This window comes from Rhodamnia argentea, chromosome 3 (genome assembly GCF_020921035.1).
Source record: "Rhodamnia argentea isolate NSW1041297 chromosome 3, ASM2092103v1, whole genome shotgun sequence".
Taxonomy (NCBI): Eukaryota; Viridiplantae; Streptophyta; class Magnoliopsida; order Myrtales; family Myrtaceae; genus Rhodamnia; species Rhodamnia argentea.
The window spans coordinates 219,027-234,885 of record NC_063152.1 but is presented as its reverse complement, the minus strand read 5'-3'; the positions used below and the strand labels follow the sequence as shown (position 1 = coordinate 234,885).

At 39.4% G+C, this 15,859-nt stretch overlaps 1 long non-coding RNA gene across 1 annotated transcript; it reads right to left on the bottom strand.

Annotated features, from left to right (window-relative positions):
- Positions 1 to 566: 566 nt before the first annotated feature.
- On the bottom strand, positions 567 to 14,964 carry LOC125314346. The gene is made up of 3 exons (XR_007197855.1): positions 14,953 to 14,964; positions 4,494 to 4,499; positions 567 to 798 (listed from the first exon to the last, which is right to left on the bottom strand). It is a non-coding gene; the product is annotated as an uncharacterized LOC125314346 (long non-coding RNA).
- Positions 14,965 to 15,859: the final 895 nt, after the last annotated feature.

The window sequence follows — 15,859 nt, the reverse complement described above, 5'->3', positions numbered from 1 at the left end:
ATCGACATATGAAAGCGGTCAAGGTTGGGGAAGAAAAAGGCATCGGCTAAATGGTCAATGGGTTTTCATTTTACAAATTGTGGACGAATTAGATTGTAAAATGTACAACACAACACTCCTATCATTTTCATATTGTCTATAATTGGATTAACTTCGCATGGGATGCGCTAATTTCATTTGATCCAAATGACAGAGTTGTTGGAAGAGTATGTATTAATCATAATTAATTAAGTAGGCAAATTGGGTTGATCACGAAATTGATAACGATTATTCAAGTACATTGTAATTAAGAAGGTGCAAACGAATTGGAGTTTTAAGTATCGAGCATACAGGACCTCAAACACCTAGCCGCGTTCTTTGTAAGCTAAGTACTTAACGATTTATTCTTTTGTAGAATAAATTGTTAGTTGAGGTGTCATATACTATCCAAATAATGATAGTGCGGACACCAATTATTTTAGAAATAAAGAGCATGTTGCTTTTTGACGGTTGACGTTTTCCCTCCTTAGTTTTCACGTATCAAATTAAGGAATAATAAATTACGCGCATACTAAGAAAATAGAAAGAGGATTTCCTTCGTATTTATTTTTTGACATCACACCATTCTCAAAATACTCAAAACAACAGAACGATCTCGGAGACTTGCTACAGGGCAGGCCCGAGGCTCCTTAATCTGAACATAAACCCAAGATTAAAAATGAACAACCATGAAGAGACACACACCCTTTAGGAGAGACATCATGATAAGATCGACAATCTTGTGGTAATAGACGGTGATCACCTCATACGTTTGACATTCTTAGCAAGCATTACGGTTGGCCTAGAGATAACCCTCAAGAGCGTTGAACAAGCCGAAGACCTTCTCCTTGCCTTCGTTGATTTGCTCCTCGATGAACCGAATGTTACCAAGTGGCGTAGTACTTGCTTCTGTTCTTGCATATGGACCCTCCCTCGGGGTTGGCCTCGATCTTGATGTCATACGAGATCTTCTCGAATATGTTCATCGGGCGTCGCCCTCGATCCAACTGTAGCTGTATGTGAGTTTGTCCTGGTCCGGAGCGCCAACCCCGTGTTTCGCGTACTTGAAATGGCTAGCTGCAATTGTTATCGTTGAATCAAATGTAAGAGAGTGTTACTTGCAAATATATTGATGATGAGTCAAAATTGTTTGTATGCAAATTGTGATACCAATTCACAAGAAGCACTGGACACAAGATGGTGCGGCGTAACTTGACGGTTGTAACTTTCCGGCTAAGGATTTTCCCTCTTTGCTCTAGGGTTGTAAATTTGAACAGACAAAAGAATTCCGTGGTCACTCTCAAACATAATTAGTATATCTGTACACTCTCTATGCATTTTGTAAGTTACTTTGAACTATCATCTACCAGTGTTTATATGAGTAGGCATTATATTTTTTTTTAAGGGATCGATTGGTTTTTTTAATTTATTATTTTCATTGGTCAAAGCATTCATCCTATGAAGTTGCTTGGAAAGATGCAAGTTGAGCTCATATATGTGTTCGCACGATATGTTGTCTTTAGCTCTTTTGGAATAATTATGAGAGAACGAACCGACCGTGATTCATATTTTTTTTAAGGATAAATTGTATCTGGACATTTCATCAAAATTATCTCGAACATTGATTGGAAAACAAAATAGGAATTTGACTTCGCCGGGGGTAGTTGGATCGGTGATTTCATCTTAGATAGAAACATGCATAGAATCTTTTGAGGGTTGACCCCTATATATATATATATATATATATATATACTACTTTAAAGGAAATACGGACTGATAATATCTCTGCAAAAATGAGAGTTAATTTCTTTTTCCGCTGATCAAGTTAATTTGAAGCTATTCATACGGTTGTTTCAAAAAAGGGAAAAAAAAAAAAAGCAATCGAACACAATAATAAAAAAACAAGAAAATATATCGGACACTTTAGATTTACGCGATCCGATTGGCGACATACTCCATGAGGAGCAGCACATGATTCACCATTAATCAAGCGACAAAACGAAAATTACAACTACACTTGAGTCACTAAAATACTGTCACTTCTTTATAGTCCTCACAATTCATCGCGAGACAATCTGATGACAGAATTCACATAATTTTCCACAAGATTTACTAACTTGATCACCAAAAGCTCCTTTTGGATGAAATTTAAAAGGAGAAAATGCTCAAGCCACGTATTAATTTTCACCGCTAATTTTTTGCCGGAGGTACCAAACTGATCCTTTTGTCTCCGACTTAGTATTAAAGTAATCCGTTTGAAATTTTTTGCACTAAAGTAATCTTCATACACAACTATGACACTAAAAGTGTACTTTTGCCGGGGTAAAAGTGAACATGAAATTTGCCTGTTGGAAAACTTCTGACGTGTGTTTAAACTGGGGAGAAACGTAGAAAAGTAGCTTCTCCAATAATCATATGATCTTCTTGAATAATTATATGATCTTCTTGAATGGAGATTAGTGTTTTAAAATTGCTCCATCTAATGCTTTTCTTCCACCATCCCCTTTTGATGCACAGGGTTTACGGTTTTTGGTGGTAGGTCAATTTTTAAGGTTTTAGTGATGAACAAAAAAATTGCGTATTTGTGTTACCATGGGCACCGTTTCCGTGGTTTTTTATTTTTATTTTTTTGGTGTTTTCTTCAAATAAATAAAAATGGATACGTGTCGAAACACGACATATAATTGCATAAGATATACAAAAACACGAAATCTTCATAATAGATATCAAGTTAATTGCAATTACATGTACTAACGATGTCGTCTTCCTACATGACCTCCTGTTCCGCAATGAGGTTGTCTCCGTTGATCGGGAAGCCTAGTGTCATACCGACGAGAATGAGGGTCCGACCGAGTAGGATGTCTCGATGACGAAGGCATATCTTGTAAAAATATGTCATACCCTTCGTAGGAGGGACTGGATAAGAATGAGAGAAATCGGGTCCATACTACGAAGGAGAACTAGCCGGAGTCTGCGGATGTTGATCATCAAATGTTCCGGCGAACCGGGTGAACCCCGCATCGAAATGTTGGCTGAACCCCGGAGTGAACTCGGGAGCAAAATCCGTTGTATGATATTCCATGGAATACGGGACGACATCATCATATGTATGAGCTCGAGGACTTCTCCGGGTCGGGTGAACAGTCTCGGGGGGGTCATCCTCCTCGTCCGGCCCAACGGGTGTTGCCGTAGTTCTTGGTTGAGGTGCTGGCATCATTGTTAGCCGCCGTAGTCCGACTGCCGAGCGAGCCCGCCCCGCAGCACCCCCGGTCTGCAGGGCGCCGCGGCGGGGGGGCCCTCCCCCAAATACGGGCTGCAAAGCCGGGAGGGCCTCCCCCAAATCTCGCAGTATAAAGTGGATGGGAAGGAATTCAAAGTTGGAGCGCAAAAACGAAGTTAGTCCCAGTTATTTTTCTCTCATTCTTAAGTGCTTCGTGAAAAAAAGGAAGGACAGGATGGATTCTCTCGTCCAACAAGACCGACCCGCCGAGCGTGGCGAGTACCCCTCCCGCCACGGCCAGGACGGGGATTCTACGTTCGTGGTAGTGAATCCAGCGAAGGAAATGGTACGCATACTGCGGCCGTCCTAGACTTTTCGTCGTTAATTTCTCGTAAAGGTTCATTCATTATCGCTGTTTTTCACAACCATCACAATTTTGGTTTCCATTTTGTGTGAATTAGGTTGATCGGTTTTAAAGGCCGTACATTTTTAAATGCCTAAAAATCCAAATAAGGTTTGAGGTCTACCCCGATTTTATGTTCGTGCAGGCGATTGTCCGCCTCCAATGCGGAGATACTGGTTTTGAGGAAACTTTGATCTACCGTAACGACCGTAAGGAATACGCTGTCCACCGGTAAGTTCGCCCCTCACACCCTCTATAATTACATCACATAATGATACATGTGCATTCTCGTATGCATGCATGCAAGAGAATGTTCGCTGTTATAAATTTGGAATGTCGGCCTCATTTTTTTTATCTGTTTTTCAGTTATTGCCTAGAGACCGTAGTTTTCCATGGGGACGTTCTTTGGTTCTGCGAGGATTGTCAACCCGAGATTGGAAAACCCGACACGAATGGGGAAGGCTTTACTCCCACGGGGCGAAGAAGAAGAAGAGGAGGACTAAGAACCAGAAGTGGACGAGGGTGAAGAATGGAAGAAATAAGAAAATGCTCAAACCATGAGCATAAAAGGGATGAGCAAAGAGACGACCTCAATAGCCCCAAATCATTATTGTCTATCTACCTCGGGACTTTTCTTGTCCCCGCTTTCATATATTCCAACCATTAACTGAAAGCATTTATCTAACAATTTCTCTAACAACATCTATTTTGTTCTACCCACCCTACGCTTTCTAATCAATTTTAAGTGGGAAGAAGAGCGGTTCTAGTCGTTCCGCGGTCACTAATCTCCTCAAGATTCTTCCTAAAACGTAGCAAACATCGTATTCGAATCCATCTTATATCGCTCCACACCCCGATCTGTTGTTTAATACGAGATTACTCCAATCCACGTAAGCTAGACAATGACTTGAACCCTAATGAGCTTTATGGTCTACTCAAAAAGTCAACATCGGCTCGCGAAATTTGCCTCTTTCCAAGTACTAAAATGAACTTCGACCAACCCCCAAAAAAGATAAAAGACTGCCTTAATGTCCTTTCGATGTAAATTAATCTCTTCAATATCATGTACATTGAACTTTTCGGTTTGTTCACCAGCCATGTTTTTTTTGCTCCACTTACACAAGAAAGTACTTCGGTAACTATTGATTGACAAAACATGATTAAAATAAAATAAAAAATTGCAAATTGCATGTTCCGAAGAAGCCATTCTTTGAATAGCCTAAGAGGCATCTTTTTTTCTTTTTCCTTTTTTTGGGTAATCCTTTGCTTGGTTTCTCGGAGGCTCGTGCAAGTGATGAGAGTCTCATTCGACAAGAGAATGCCTTTTTATTTTTTTATTTTTTGCGCCCCTCCTCATTCAAACATGAGGCATGAATATCATATGCTTTCGTGTGATATCGGTGGCTACATACACATACATAATTATAAGAATTCTCGCGACGCACCGAAATCGCTATCCCCTTAATCCACGGGTTGTTAAATCAGCCGATTGCTTATGAGACTTCTTAGTTTGTCGCGTGATTTTTTTTTTTGTTCGGATGAATTCAAGCTTCATCCCTAGCTAAGAGTTTGGTTCCCTAAGATTAGTCAATTACACGTGAATTTTCGTAATCACCTAGCCCTTTGGAGTGCCAGGATACCCCGACCCAATCCAAATGCATGCACATACGAAAATTACCTTTTTGCCCATTTAGCTTCCATCATTCACATATCAACCCAAGCTCACTTCTCGGGAATGACCCCCTTTTCGTCTTTTTACTCTCGAATCATTCCCTCTCCGTGAGAGAGACGTTTTCCGTAAACAGGGGATATTTCCATATCATCCACTTTGTCAAGACACAATTGCACCCCCTAAAATTTGTCCCAAAGCACCAACATATGTTACGTTGTGTGTCCAATGTGTGGGGTGGGGTGGGGTGGGTGGGGGCGGATTGGGCACCCGCTCGGCACCAAAAATGCCGAAGCGGCGGCCGCTCGGCATCCACAATGCCGAGCGGGAGCTGCTCGGCATTTTTGGTGCCGAGCGGCACACCCGGCCGGCACTTATAGTGCCGAGCGGGTGGCGGGCCACCATTGCTCCCGCCCGATCGGCGGGGACTCGCCGAGCCGGGTGTCGCTCGGCATTATGATCGCCGAGCGACACCCGATTTGGTAAATAAAAAAAGTCAACACCCGATTTGGTATTTACTTTGTTTTGGCCACCTGGTTTGGAAAAAAGCCCTCCATCATAGAACTTGCTCGTATGTTGCCGGATCCAAGTCGTCTCGTCGCCATCATTATGCTACTACCAAATGAACTCACGTCACCCCTATTCACCTCCATACCAGCTCAGCCCGAACCAGCTCGGTCTTTTCGCGGATCGGGGACGCTCACCAACGATCTCCCGGCCACCGAACCAATGCCTAGGTGCCACTCCCCAGGTTCATCCTCACGGGCGGCAGAAGCCGCAGAAGCAACGTCGCCCAAGTTTCCGTCACATTGAGCTCAAAGCAACAGCCCTATCGACCGGCTGTTTGTTCTTTCCTCATTGTGCGTTCTACCTTCGCGTCAATCAAGAATGGGGCATGCAGTGACCTTCCTAGGCGGTAACAGTCCAATGACGAGTTTTTCTTTCTTTTTTTTTTTTTAATAATCCAGGATCCGCCAGTCGTAATCGGGTCAACTCACCACCACCCGAAGGACGGCGAAGACCCTTTCCAACGGCGACTATACCTAGAGGGAGGCTAGCCCCGCAGCCCACTGAAGAAGGGCCCCCACTTAAGTCCGAGAAACGCGTTGGGAGGGTTTTGAACCTTCGAGGTCTAAGACAACTTTCCACGATCTAGGGTCTTCTCGACAACCGATGTAGCCGACCCGCGACGGCCGACCGTCTAACAAGGTGACCCAAAAACGGTCTAGTTGCCACCAATGCAAGAGGGACCAGACCGACGCTAAACCAAAGTCTAGACCCACATCACCGAAAAGAGTGCGCAGATTTGCACAAGGAAACCAACAAATAAACATGCCAGCAACTAATGGGGGTGTACTAAACCGGTGGGGACGTGGGGCTTTTTGAGGGTATAAGCAAACAACCAAGCTCAAAAGAGGACACCTATAACATTCACGCATGAAGACATTATACAGATGTAGGCAAGAAAATGCCAACTTCGATTTTCAACCGAGAAATGAACTTACCCGGTTGACGAAACAGAGAGGAATGAACTTCACCAAATTCCACGGGAGCTTTCTCGGTGCTCACTTGAATCACTACACTTTTTTTTTCTCCAACCTCCCTCTGTTCCCTCTCCCTTTTCTCGCAACCGAAGAAGAAGAACCTCTTGCCCGCCAACTCTGTCCTATTTTATGCATAAGTTGCCTCCTTCCCCGAGCTTGCTTGCGTGGACAGGAGTGAAAACCGGTTGATGGCGATGTGGGTTGGTGACAAACCATGTGCGGTGTGCTTGGAATTGTCTCAGGACGTAAGTGTGTGCAAGAAAGAGTGACGTAAGTGGGGTGAGGATGAGAGATGGGCTGTTGGGAAATAAAAAGGGAAGATGGGCTGAGGAGAAATAAGAAGAGAAGATGGGTTGTCCGCCTAAGCCCACGTGGGGAAAAAAAAAACAGAGAAGGCTGGGCTTGGAAGAAAAAGAAAAAGGAGAAGGAAAGAAATGGTATGCGCGGGTTCATACATGAGAAGGGAAAGAAAGGTGGGCCGAGTCTTGCTCACGCGAGCGCGGTTTGACCCGGCTCGACCCAATTTTTTTTTTTTTAAATTCGTTACATATATATTTTTTTACTTTTCTATTTTGCAATGAGACAAAAATAAATTAGACGTATTCTTATTTAACGAATAATAATAATAATAATAATAATAATATATGATAGCCAAGTTAGGTGTCAACAGTGTTCTTAGAACCATATCGGTTTAAGAGTTAGGCAGGATTTGCATCTAAATTACAGGATAAGTGTGTGGTAATAACCGATGTTTGGGAGGTTGTGACCAGTATATTATACATGAAAGATGCTGCATATTTCTAATGGTAGCAACTTGATACCGATTTCCTCTTGAATTGCCTGTGTGCATGGGGCATGCATGAGAGAATTTCTCACTATTATCCTCATGTTTTCTTCTCCTAACCAAGAACAAGACCTATTGGCTTTTCTTATATAAGGCAAAGCTTGCTTTGGACAGCCTTGAAGTTCCGGATGGGTAAGAAACTTATTTCCAGTATCCAGGTGCATTTCAGCTATGTTACTTTATTTTCTAATGAAGATCATTAGTATTTTAGTCTAAACTAGTGATAGATTTTGCCGTGTACTTTATTAATTATAATGTACTTTGATTTAACAGCTGTGTGATTGTTGAGGAGGGAACTGTTATTGCGGCAGGAAGAAACCGACTAATGAGCCCCAAAATGTATATTTACCATTCCCATCTGTAAATTTTGGTCAACACCACGTTGTTGGTATTCTAAATTGATATCCTCAAACTAACCACTCGCAGATTATTGTTGATCATCTTATGTTTCTCCCTTGATCATTTCTTTAATAGATCATACAGTAATATATATGAGCAGATCTGTTAATACTGGAATTTTCCATGCATTAATAGGCTGCAAAGTGTTTTGTCCCCATTATTCTTTCATAAGATATGAATAAGGCTAACAACAGCAATATTATTGCTTTATAATGCACAAGTATTGCGTTTTTCTTTTACGATTGTGCTCTGCCTGGATCGTGTGGTCTTTCTCTGCTTTTGTGAAGATCCTAACGTTGTTTTCTTAGGCTGCAAGTTAGTTAGACTTTGGTATTCTTACTTGCCTTTTAAGATGTAGGAACCAACTCCTTGGGGACATTTCTTCAATCCGATGGCCACATGTACACAAATAGTTTAAGCCTGGTTTCTGGTAGAGATCATCTCCTATCTAATAGTCTATTACTGCAATTATTTATAGTTTTATGGTGAGAATACACTACTAAAAAGGATAATGTGAGCAGCAATGAAAAGCTGATGCCAAAAAATTGTTGGCCCCTTATAGTGTCTTGCGGAGCGTACTGAAAGAACAAAGGCACCTTGCTACAGGGGTATAAATAAAAAATACTGTTAGTGAAAGTGGAGGTGACGACATCTTTCCAGTAAGAAGCCTCTTTTTCCATGTGAGATTCGCAGCAACTTCAAGCGAGCAAAACTTGTTGAGTTCTAGTGTTATCTTTCTTCGCTCCCCGTGACCCATAAATTACAATGGTTACTCCTTCAGTGAAGTCTTCACAAAATAGTCTATAGATTTATCTCCTGTCTTTTGCAGTGTGGAGATGATAAAAGAGGTTTCCCTGGAGAGCGATTTAGCTATTTTGACTCTGTGCCTTTCCTCTGCAAGAAATAATAATATGTATTGCAATCATTGATAAATTAATAGGAGCTAGTTGAAATCGGAAAATATAGTTTCAATTAGGTCAGAACTGTTTAGGGCAATCACATTGCAAATATCTCAAAATTTTAGAGTGCATTAAACAAGATATTTTTTATTATTTATTTTTTCCCTTTCATCTTCACCATTTTTTTTTAAATGGTTGGGTTCTGTCCAAAGCACCACATGATAGTCCATTCAACTAGTCTCCTTCATCATAATATTTTTCTTTAGAGGAAAGTAAATACTTCATGGCGCCTGATATTGAATTAATTAGTTGGATGGCTGATCCAATGATGGTGTGAAAGCATCTAAAGTTTTCTCACGATAAGAAGAAAACTATTGTGGATAAGTTGTTGCCGATTCATTAATCTAACAATTTGTTTAAACAACATATCCATATTTAGAATATCAATATATGTCGCTTCATGTACGTCTGATTCACCTTCTCACCCATTACATTTCTCTGATTCAGAATGAAATTTTTTAATATAAACGGGAGTAAAAACTGCAAATTGTCAACAATTTTGATCCACATAACTTCAATTTTACCAATTTCGATATGGTCCACAATACCTTTTCTCATTCGGAATTCAATCTCTCGAAGATTTATGTACCACATATAGAGACAACCCTAATGAGATGTTTTTCTAACTATTAGAGAGATTTCCTCATATATTATATTTTTTGTACGTACATAGCTTAAAACTTCGCAAGACTTTTAAAACTTCGCCAGACTTGAACACCAGTTTTTATTTTTTTTAAATCAATACTTGAACACCAGTGTTGTTGTTTTTTTTTTTTTTTTTGGTTGGAATTAAACACCAGTTTGTTCGCTCGATAATATACAAACAAGGAAAAGATAATGCTTCTTTTTATAAGACTGCAAATCACTCACAAACATCAAGAGTATGACAACTATAATACTCAAGGAAGATGCTTAAATGATCTTTGAGAAATTTTCTATAATGGTAATTTTTTTTCTATATCTTGGTAAGAAGAATTTGCTGTAATTTGAAGTTTCAAATGTCATTTCTACATTGCAATTTTCAATACATAATCTAGACAATTATGAAATGTGTACTTTTAGAATTCACATAAATTTGCCAAAGTTATCCTTCAAATATGTATATCCAATCATTACTAAAATTATTTGCACATGATTAGTGTAGTGTTAACATTTTTTGTTAATTTTAAAAAATAACCGAAATTAATCCTTCAATTCCTAGGATGGGTTTTTTAGGTAATATAAAATGATGTTGGGGCACGAAGACCCAGTTTGTGTAAGCCTTTCTCCCCTTGAAACGAAATGGGTATCGGTGGTAATGTCATAGACTCATAGTCATGTGGCCCACATATATAAAGATGTTGTAATAAACAGACAGGTTGGTTTTTTTCTTTTTTTTGGTAAAGTAAGTATGTATATAACTTTCCAAAGAGCCAAAAGACAAGGGATTGCCGGACACAAAAACCATGAACCAATTAGGACACATTAGTATGTCCTAAAGGGTGCAAAGGTGAAACGGCAAAACAGAACACGTCAACAAGATGAGAAAGCCAAACCAGCGGCCAAAGTTAGTAAAGAAGGAAACCACTACGAGAGCGGCCTAGCTAGTAAGAATCTACTTGGCCAAAACGGCGGCCAAAGAGCAATAAGAAGGAAAAAAGCAACTACAAGGCATCGGGATTGTCGTCAAAAATAGAGGAAGGGAGGCCCCAATTCCTTGGCAATTGCCTATTACGGGGATGATCTTCAATGCTAACCAACGAGACAGCTTTGTCTTTGACCACTTTGACAAGGTGATTGATAATTGCCGGCACACAAAGAGGCTTATCTCTGAAGAGAATGTTGTTTCTCTCGGTCCAAATAATGTGACATAAAGTCCTAAAGAAATTCTGCCAATATGGTGAGAAATGGAGCCACCACCAAGGTGATGTATAGCCCATCGAATATGATCATGCCACGGACGGTTCCGCCAATGCAGATTACATTTTGAGGCCCATAATAATGCTAAGCTACCGGTAATTGCACAACCAAAATATAGATGATCAACCGAGTCTGGTCTAGACGGGCAAAAGAACAAGAACCTTCCTCTATTATACGATATTGAAGCAGCAAGATCTGAGTAGGAATACGGTTGAGAGAGACTAACCACATAAGGAATGCATGGCGAGGGGCCAAAATGCAGAAAGGTTGGGTTCTTTAATTAACGCTAAAATGAAAAACTCTTCTGGTAAGCATGAAGATGTTAGTTTCTTTTCCTTTTCGGTAAGCCGACGCTTAAGTGATTATTGTAAGTTTTCAATTCTATTTCAAGAAAACATTTTAGCATATGTATCAAACCCTAAATTCATACTTGAATTATAGAAAATGATTGGCCGTCCTATGAAGGACGAAGCCTATAATGAAAACCAACATATTTTTAAAAATTTAACATATGTAATCATTCTTTAAGTAAATTTGTACTCGCAAAACTTAAAAAAAAAAAAAATCACGGCTAAGCTAGTAACAATTATCATTATTTCTATGCCATCAAGTCATGAATAATGCAATTTTATAAATATGTATAGACTATATGCAACGGGGAAGTCATACAAGAAACTCTGTGGTCACTTTTCGCCAAATGACAAAATTTGGAATCCCTATATCTTCTTGCACAACCAAAGTTATAATTTTTCTCAAACGTATTGTCATAAAAGCCACTAATCTATTGCGTGGAAACTTCTATACTTTTGGACTACCATCGTACAGGTCAATGGTCTAGAATTAGATTTAATTTGTCCATGGGGCTTGTCGTGTGTTTTATGGGCCTCTAGAGTTACTAGCTATGGTTACAAAACAAATACTAATGAACGTGGGTTAGACCTATGTAACTTCATATCTTATGAGTAGTCATGTGTTAGATTATTATTTAGCAAAGAGAAAACAACCCATCAGAGGTCGCGAACTCCAATTCGTGGAAGCCAGCAATGATTGTCTTATTAGTGAGCCTAGAACAAAAGCTAAACTAATGAAAGCAAATACTTCATTTTCCATAGAAGAAGAAGAAAAACGGAGACTAAACAGGTGGAGAGCGAGCCCCTGAAGCTGGCACACTAATTAGAAATTTATCTTACGTTTTTTTTTTTTTTTGGTAAGGTGAAATTTATCTTACGTTGAACGTCATACTCATCTAGAATCTAACAAAAAATTCAACATCAAACATAGAAAATTTTGTCAATAAGACAATCTAAATAATGCTGTGGTATAGCCGTCTTCGGTGAAAATAAGTCCATGTGTTCACATCTGTTAGTATTAGGTATCTTGGTCCATCCTTAAGCACCATCATTCTCCAAAGTTCTAATAGTATTAATAAATACGATATTATTGTTTGTTGACCCTACGCCAAAAAAAAAGTCATTCATCTGTGTCCTTGTACAATAATAAATCTACAAGGGGAAAAGTACATTAGAAGTGACATCATTTGTGTACAACGTTCACTTGAGTGCCATAACTTTCAAAATGTTTACTTGAATGCCATAACTTTCAAAAATCGTTCGCTTGAGTGCTACGTCGGAGCAAAATCATTCACTTGAGTGCTACAGTAACTTTTCCAGCGTGCTATGTCGCCTTTCCGGCGTGCTACGGTAACTTTTCCGGTATGCCACATCAGCTTTCCAGCTACCACGTCAACATGGCACTCAAGTAAACGATTTTTGAAAGTTATGGCACTTACGTGAACATTTTGAAAGTTATGACACTCAAGTAAACGCCGTACAAAAATTATGGCACTTTTAGTATACTTTTCCCATCTACAAGAAAATCAAATTGTGAGTGAATTACCTGAAAATAGAGTTACGTGGTCATATAGATAGAGACAGAGGAACAACCAAGAAGGTTGGGGTTGTAATCAACACTAAATTATGAAAACGCTGTCTGGTAAGCATGAAGATGTTGACTTTTTTTTTTTTCAATTTTTGTTTGGATAGCAGTTAAGCGCCCTTTTTTTTTTTTTTTTTGGTTGAAGACGAGGACTTTCATTCACTAAATAGAGCTTGAAAAACAACCATAATTAATATCAAGACACAACAGATCCCCAAGGATGGAGGGGGGCATAGACAGCCAATTAGAGGGAAGAAAACCTAGCCTGTGAGCTTTAGCTAACCAATCCGTACAAGAATTCGCTTCACGGGGAGAGAACTTAATACGGACCCCATTTAGCTGGTGCAACATGTCTCTACAGTCCGTGAGTATATTTGCGATGGGCCATGGGCCAGGTGCTTGATAGGTTAGACCGGTCAGAAGTTCCACAAGGGAAAGGTTGTCACTGAAGATATCCCACTGAAGATCCGGAGATCCCACATGCATTGTGCTTGAAGTTGAAGCCTTTGACTTCCATAGATTAGAGGACGTCTTCAGTTGGAGTAGAATTTGCAGCCCTGGCTTTAGAGCAAGGGTTTCAGCCATGAGAGGAGAATCCGCCCGGATCTTCCGGTAAGTGCCCATTTAGTTAGTGAAAATATTATGAGTGTTCATTGTTAATGGTTGATATATGTATTATACCCCAAAAATTCATGCCGAAATTATAAGGGATGACTAGTTGTCCTATAAAAAATGGAGACTTTAACGAAAACCATTTCATAAGAATTTGACTTCACACCAAATCATACATCAGGGAAAATCTTGTGTCTACAAAACTTAAAAATACCCAAACCGTGTCCAAAAGGAATTCAAAAGTACTCACAATTTCGCAGTATTTATTTGGTAGATGCCATTCTAGGTCACCACCCCCATATCATTCTCCAATGTTAACCGGTCAAATTAATCAACAATTTATACTAAACTCAGCATCAAACAAACAAATTTGTGTCAATGTGACAATCTGAATAGCGCTGTGGTATGTGGTCCTACGTGAAAATAAGTCCATGTGTTCATACTTATTTGAAATCTTGGTCCATACTTAAGCACCGTGATTTTCTAAAGTTTCAATATTAGTAACACATCTGTGGTATACAGTCTTCAGTGAAAATAAGTCTGCAGTGTTCATTCTTTGCTGATATACTTAATTGTGCTTATAATCATCAAAGAAACAACAACTACTCGGAGGTTGGGCATGCCCTTTTGAGGAAGCTGGCAGTTTGTTTTATTACAGTAGTCGTGCACAACGATACGTAAATTTCGTGACTCTTTCCGTGAACTCGAATAATTTCCCCAATTACAAATTCTCTTTCCCAATATCTAAAACAATCTTTAACACCCCAACAAAAGGAAAACCCCCACCTTCTTCCCAATAATCATACTTAATTAGAAAGTTCAGTAAAAAAACATAAATAATCGAATCTTAAGGAAGGAACGAGAAAACCCTAATCCGATCCAACAGCTACCCACTCACTCGATCGGCGAGAAAGGAAAGCCCTCCTATCCTTCTCATCACGTGAGATCCAAACCGCTACTTTTATTCAGGGAATCGAACACGTACTACCGAGCCAGATCGTACTCCAAATTCTACGTTAATATTTTAAATTACCGCTGTCGTCTTTTGGATTATTCGCCAAAAAAGAGGACTCATCCCAGGAGCTCTAATTATTTAATTTAACCTCTGCTTTTATTTTTATTTTATTTTGGTTAAATTAGGTTATTGTCTGAAATTCACCTGCTGCTCTTGAGGGGCGCAAGTCGCACGTGTGTCTCCTTTATGCCGGGGCCGGGCACGTGAGAAAGTCACCGGGGCGCACATGGCTTCACCTCGCGGGAGGGGTAAATGCAGAAGCATCAGGGGGTGGGGTCACCTGACAGATGTCGCGATCCAACGGTTGCAAGGCTGAAAGTAGGATTCTCCCTCCAACCCTTTTTGATTATTATTTTTATTACACTAATTATATTTATTTTATTAAAGCCTTTTTTTTTTCTTCTCACGTATGCAAAAAGAAAATAAAAAAATCACCGGAAGAGGACAAAAGTCAAAAGCCAGCCCTCCGTGCCGGGTAAAACTTTTGCACCATCTGAGGAAAAGTAATGGCCTATTTACAGCTCTCTCTTCTTCTTCTCCTTTTTTCAAAATCTTTAGGCACAATACAAAATTAGTAACCTTATAATTGCGTATTTTGGACTATCTAACGGGAATTAACATCTCTTTGCCCTCTTTATATTTTGAATCGGAAGCTTTTGCCGCAAATTCAATGCTAGATATCGAAGGATGTCCAATTAGCTACTACGCCTTAACGAATTTTTATGATAGCAACAATAAAATGAGTCAAAACAATGGTAAGTGGCCATGCTAAATGCTCACGAACTTCTCTTGTTTTGGACTGATGCAATGGTTGGTTTAGATAAATTTGTCAAATTCCGAGAAATTGTGATGTCATAAATGTGCTTTAAGAATACTTAAAAAAAGGGACATCGTAATCTTTTTTGAAAACACCCAAATTTGATAGTTTAGTTGAAAAAGATGCATACTTTAGTAGTTTCCAAACACGACACAAAATGACGAACCACAATATGATATGTTTGCATTTTGGTCTGCTGGTATAACCGGATGACTATCAAACAATTAGAATGTCTCTAGCTTTATTCGAACTGAGCGATAGAATGAATTTTAGTACTATGAAATGTATATTATAATGAAATGCATGTTTTTTTTTCCTTTTAAATTCAGATGTAGTTGTTTATGATTATAGATTTAAAGAAGTGAATAATGGAATGCTTCATTTACAATTAGGCACAAGGCCGATATAAGTATACATACAAAGAAGCGTATAAATGTAAATACATATACTAAAAGAAAAACCCTACTCCTAATATATATAATATATCTAACACCCCCCCCAAACTCAAGGTGGGTCAACCAATAA